Source organism: Cryptomeria japonica, chromosome 1, assembly GCF_030272615.1.
Source record: "Cryptomeria japonica chromosome 1, Sugi_1.0, whole genome shotgun sequence".
Classification (NCBI taxonomy): domain Eukaryota; kingdom Viridiplantae; phylum Streptophyta; class Pinopsida; order Cupressales; family Cupressaceae; genus Cryptomeria; species Cryptomeria japonica.
The window spans coordinates 190,568,172-190,574,171 of NC_081405.1; positions in this window are offsets into that span (position 1 = coordinate 190,568,172).

The window sequence follows — 6,000 nt, forward strand, 5'->3', positions numbered from 1 at the left end:
GGGAATGGAACCTGTGTGTGCATGTAGTATCTAACAACCAAACCATTGAACTTAGCTACATGTGTTATGGCAGGGAGAAAATTTATGGAATAACTTGGCCAAGTTTACTCTTTTGGGCTAGGTGAAAACGCCCTTCCCTATTTAACCCATAATCAAGCACATCTTTCCAATGAATTTATCATAGACAATAAGATAAAATTACCCCTCCCGAATAAATTTAATTATTATTATTTGTTTCTTGATCATATCTTAATTTTATAAACACATCCCATATATATATATTCACTGCTGATAATTTCGAATCAGATTGATTATTGTTAGAAATCTAATCTTAATGACCATAGAAACTAAAAAAGATAATCAAATCAAAAAAATGAAGGTGGGAGGATTAGTAGAAGGAATCAACCAAACCTAATACCTATGCAACCCAAAATATATTGGATCTATCAATGACAGAAAGTCAAATAAACCCATCCCAACGATCAATTATATTGCGATTCTAACCACATGGATGTCAATCTAGCCTGCCAAACATATCTCTACTAGCATTTACAATCGTATTTATGTCCATTGCAAATGCAAAGCAATAAGAACTATGCCCTTAGGAGTCGATTTGGCTCTGCCAAATCGGGCTATCAAACAAAGTCATTATTGACCCATGAAGTGAGTTTTCAAAAATCGAACTACAAAGAATATGCAGATGAAAAAATAATCATGAATATATGACAAAGGTTCACAAAGTAAAGGGTAGAGGGAATAAGATTGGAGGGTGTGTTTTTCCCTCCCAAGGATTGACTATGCCTAGTTAGCAATTTTTCCAGCAATGAAATTTTAAACTCAATACATGTAAGTAATGCAGATCGACCCATTAATAAAATGTCAAGGAAGAGAAGATTATGGGGTTCAAATTAAGCCACAAAGTAAACAATATAAGCGAGACTGCAGGGGTCGATATGCCACATAGTTTTTGACTGGCAAAAAAAATAACATGTAAAGACCCTCAACATTCAAAATCGATTCCAACATATGTGGTATAATTTTAAATAAATTTGTAGATAATCAAATGCAAAAAGAGACAATAAAAAGAATAATTTATTGGGAACAAGATTCAACAAGGTCATGGTGAGGAGTCAAGGGAGGAAGGTGTGGTCTTTTCTGGTTGTATGAACCTTTCTAATCACCCTCCAAACTCTTCCAAGGCAACTCGATGGCAAGTAAAAGACTCAACATGCAAGATAAGTTCAAAATCGACACAAACACATATGCCAACCTTTCCAAGAAGTTTGGACTTCTTGCAAAAAGAAATTGATTTCTTCCCCCCCCCCTCAAATCGCCTTGCCAGCTGAAGTGAATATAGTGAGAGAGAGAGATGCACTATGAATAGAGTCTAGGCAATCATATCACCCCATTCAGAGAATAGAGAAGAGAGAAGAAAAAAGAGTCGGGGGGGGTATCCTATGGCACAAGGGGGATCAACTATTATAGAAAACAAGAACAACTAGCACAAAACATAGAGGTAAAGGGTGGGATTCAAACTTTGTGCCAACACAAACCAAGTCGCCAAGCATCATGGTCAACACAATACTCCAAATATGAGATGAGTAATATCCTAAGAATGGAACAATATTAGCAAATAGGAAAAATACAGATTGGCCTATGTCACAACAATAACAAAAGGTAAAAAGATCGACCTACTCTGCATTAGATGGTTAGTCTCAACAACCAATCATACCAAATGATTACATGGAATCCAAAATTCATTAAAATTTGGTAGGAGATAAAGATGCAAATAAGCACAGTTAGCTGGATGACAAGTAACATCACCTAAAAGAAAACGCAGTGAGAGATGAGGTGACTTCTAAGGCCAATTGATCTCTGCAGACAAAAAGAAATCAATTTGCAATATGTTGCCTTCTGTTCTCAAAATGGTATCCCCATTTGTTTATATCTTCTCATGCTAAGAAATTTGATCCTAATTGCATGGGTTTTTGATTGATAGAAGACTCAGGTTAATGGGTAGTTGAAGTGAAGAAAAACTGAATTAGATTAGCCAGTTAAGAAGCAAAACTCAAGCAAATAAAGAGTTTAAACTAGAGTCACAGGGAGTTTAACTCTCCATCAAAAATGTCAACTCAAGAGTCAATTTTAAACATGCTTAATTTAATATTTTTAAAATTTTAATTTTCGAAAATCATTAAATTTTAATTTTAATTTATTATTATAATTTGTTTAATTATTTATAATCTCTTCATTAATTTATAAACCTTTAAATTGGTTCATAATATTAATTAATTAATTATTATTATTAATGCATGTATGCACAGGTTTACATTCCTTGGGTTACTATCGACGAGCTAGGAGACCCCTCCTTGGTCATATGTCCGTCTTCGACGGTCGATCCTGCATCCACCTCATACTCGACAAAAATGTTAGATCATCACATAAAACTTCATTAACATTAAATTAAAAATGCCATTAATGATATCAAGTAGCATGATAACTAACATCATATTGAAATAATGTCGCCAAACACATCAAATAGAATCATAATATCAAATTTCACCATGTATCAATGTCTAGCATAAGGTAAAAATTACCAGTCTAAATTTGGTTTGTGACAAATTTCAATCCATCCACAGAAGCAACCATTAATAAGTTATCCCGAACCAATAGATCCTTGCAACAACAATTGGCTTCCATTACCCAATCCAAGTTTCATGTAGCGAGCCTATTATTTGATGACATTATTCATGATGTCCCTCCTAAACATATGGATGTCCCTCGATTGGAGCTTTACAATGGAAAAAGTGATCCCTTGACTCATGTGAAAACATTCCAAACTTTGTGTAGTGACTTTGCTCATGATCAAAGACATGGCTAAAAATTTTACTCAAACCTTTAGGGATAAAGCATTGCAATGGTATTTTTCTTTGCCTTCTTATTCTATTACATCGTTTCAACAATTAGATAATTCTTTTGTTAAAAAAATTCATGATAATATGGGTCCTAAAATTACTTTGAATTATTTGATTCATTGTAAGTATTGATTATTTTTCTTGCTACCTTCAATCCTAAGGGAAAATCATAATTCCTAGATCATGGGATTAAAAATCTAAACTATACACTCAACCTTATCCTCAAATGGAAAACAAGAAAATGCAACATAACAAGGCTATATAAGCCTTCTTCACTTCAAGCTCCACCAAACTCAAGAGGGTATTCCCAACTTACAGGTCTGCACAATATCATAAACTCATTCTAAAAAGAAACTATAGACCTTTAACAATGGATAGTTCTCATATTTGTAGATAATGGGTGTTTGTATTTCACCAATTTTATGCATAATCCCACTTCCATCAAACATCACAGAGAACACAACAACATGAAGTTAAAATTGATTTTACTTTGATGGTATCTTAAACAAACTTGAGCAGCTTTAGCAAATCAATGCCTAATCCATAGAGCACAGAGTCGATCTTCACATCTCAAAAATACTCATGTAATAGAATTGATCCTATTAGATGAACAATAACATTTATGTGTTACATAAATGAATTCAAATATGAAATCAAAAAGTCCTACTTATAGATCCATAATGCCCCTATAATTCACAGCAACTTGCTTACAATATTTAATTCATTCCTTGAAGGAAGCCCATACACAAACTACTCAACTACAAGAACATTGCAGTGACAAATCAACGCACCCCTAGTTATATTTATTCATATGTAATTCCAGAACAAAGATTATGGAAATATCTTATAATTTCTTCATTACTTTACTCAAAACCAAATAGAACTATTATATAAGCATATGCCTTCTCTGAAGCTATTTTCTATATCTATGTCATTCACTTTCTCTACATCTACGTTACACTAGAATGAAAATTAGAACCCCTAACCCTCAGCCATGATATTCCTTTTATAATAAAAAGGAATGCAATAAGCTACTGACTGTTTACAAGTGGCATTTTTCAATTTTCCATTCATCCACTCTCAAAAAGAAAAACCAAAGCCTATACTTTGTCCTGGGGCAAAATCGTTAGACCATGATGAAAAGAGACATGAAATTATTGTTGTAGTAAGCAAAATGTCATTGGAGAAGAAAACCAACCTTTGAGTTGTGCCAATATCACACATTTGTGGCATTGAGTGCGAAGAGCTTCCAAGATGTAATATTCTCATTGCATCCTCTAGTAGGAGAGAACTTTGAGAGTTATTGTCAGGCAGACATGCTTGGCTCAAAATTCACATTCTCTGTGTTCCCTCCCAACTCTCTCTTCACATCCCAGCCTTCATGAGAGGGGGATGATGGTTGGTGTCCAGAGAGAGACCATTTGCAACAATAGCTGAATCTTGTAGTTGCACTTAAGCCTTTTGATATCCCTTTGGCTACCCTTTGTAGATTTGATACCCCTTTGGCTACAAAATAAGTTGTTTGTCTACTTCATATCAGATCTTCTACAATTCCTCTGCAACATGATTTCTCTAATATCATCAAATCATCTTTCCTTATACGAAAACCTTGCTTCATCATTCTCTGCAGATGGATACAAGAAAACTATTCACTCTAATTGATCTGTCTTAGAGGACACATTCATTGCTCAAGACTTGATGAGTTAGCTTATGTATAATATAGCCATCTTGTTGGTGAACACTAATTAGATGTAATTGATTTGCCATCTCATTTAATTGTCTTCCTTTTCAAATTTCAAAGCGATACCAATCAACCATCGAATCTGCACATCATCATGACTATGGTTCACTCAAATAGTACATTAATTTGTGTGAGTTGCATGTCTCTTCTATTTCAAGATATAGAATGCTACAAAAGGCAAGCTTTCATGCTTGTATGAGTAAGCACAAGTCTGACATATGTACATCGCTCACACTAGTCTTCAAACTTCTTGTGTCGACATTCTTGGGCTACAAAAAATTTATTGAGATACTCTTAGACTTTAGCCATAAGACTAATGATCCTAGCTTTTTGTCAATCGTCAAAACCCTATGCAAGTTGATAACTCCTTGTCAATCTTTAGCTTCAGGATGCAATGAAATGATTTTATCAACTCTCAACATTAAAACTCAATCCTTCTTTAAAGCTCAAGTCTTTTCTACATTTAATTGGCATGAATCGGGTCTTATTTGGCACCTAGCCATTTTTCATTTCTCCTTTTAAACCTAGGCCATTGATATCACTCTCTATTCAAATCAACACTTCATATTTTCCATAGAATCCAAGTTGGAGTTCTTTCTTAGTCCACATATGTGCTAAATCATCATGTGGGGACCTCCTTGTGTCAACCTTATTTATCCTTGCATGCTCGCGATTCTTGCCAATTATCATGCGGGGATGCAGGTAATACATTCCTATAACTCTTCGCTCCCTGTACACCCGCATTTCATAATGGGTCCCACTATTTATCTTGTGGGGATGTGGGAGAAGCAATCTCCACTTTACATTTGTTTCCTACACACCCATGAGCATCTCACAAACTTGATTTAACTTTTGTGGGGGTGCAAGTAAAGGTAATACTCATTGCTGAAGAACCCCTCATAATCGCAAAACATTTGAGCCCACCAAAAATACTGTGGGGATGCAAGAGACAATACTTCACTCGCCGCATGCCCACTCTAGACTTCAACAAAAATATGACTTTTCATGCGGGGCCACAAGTAACAACTATAAGAATAAAAATAAGCATGTGCACTATCTAATGAGTTTAAGATCATTAAGGGGGGGGCATCCCTAGAGAGTGATTCTAAAAGGAGTCTTAAGGAAATACATATGCATACCCAGGTTATAAGGATCAACCGTTAAACATAAGACTCAAGTCATAGGGTCGGTGAACCTGACGACATAGGACCCTTGATTATGCATAAATTAAATGGTCCATCGACTGAGAAAGTCATTGAACAAAAAGAATAAGGGCACTCAAAACAAACTTAAAAATTCTAACAAGGCAAAATTTCAAAAAATCAACCCAACAAGGAAAAGATG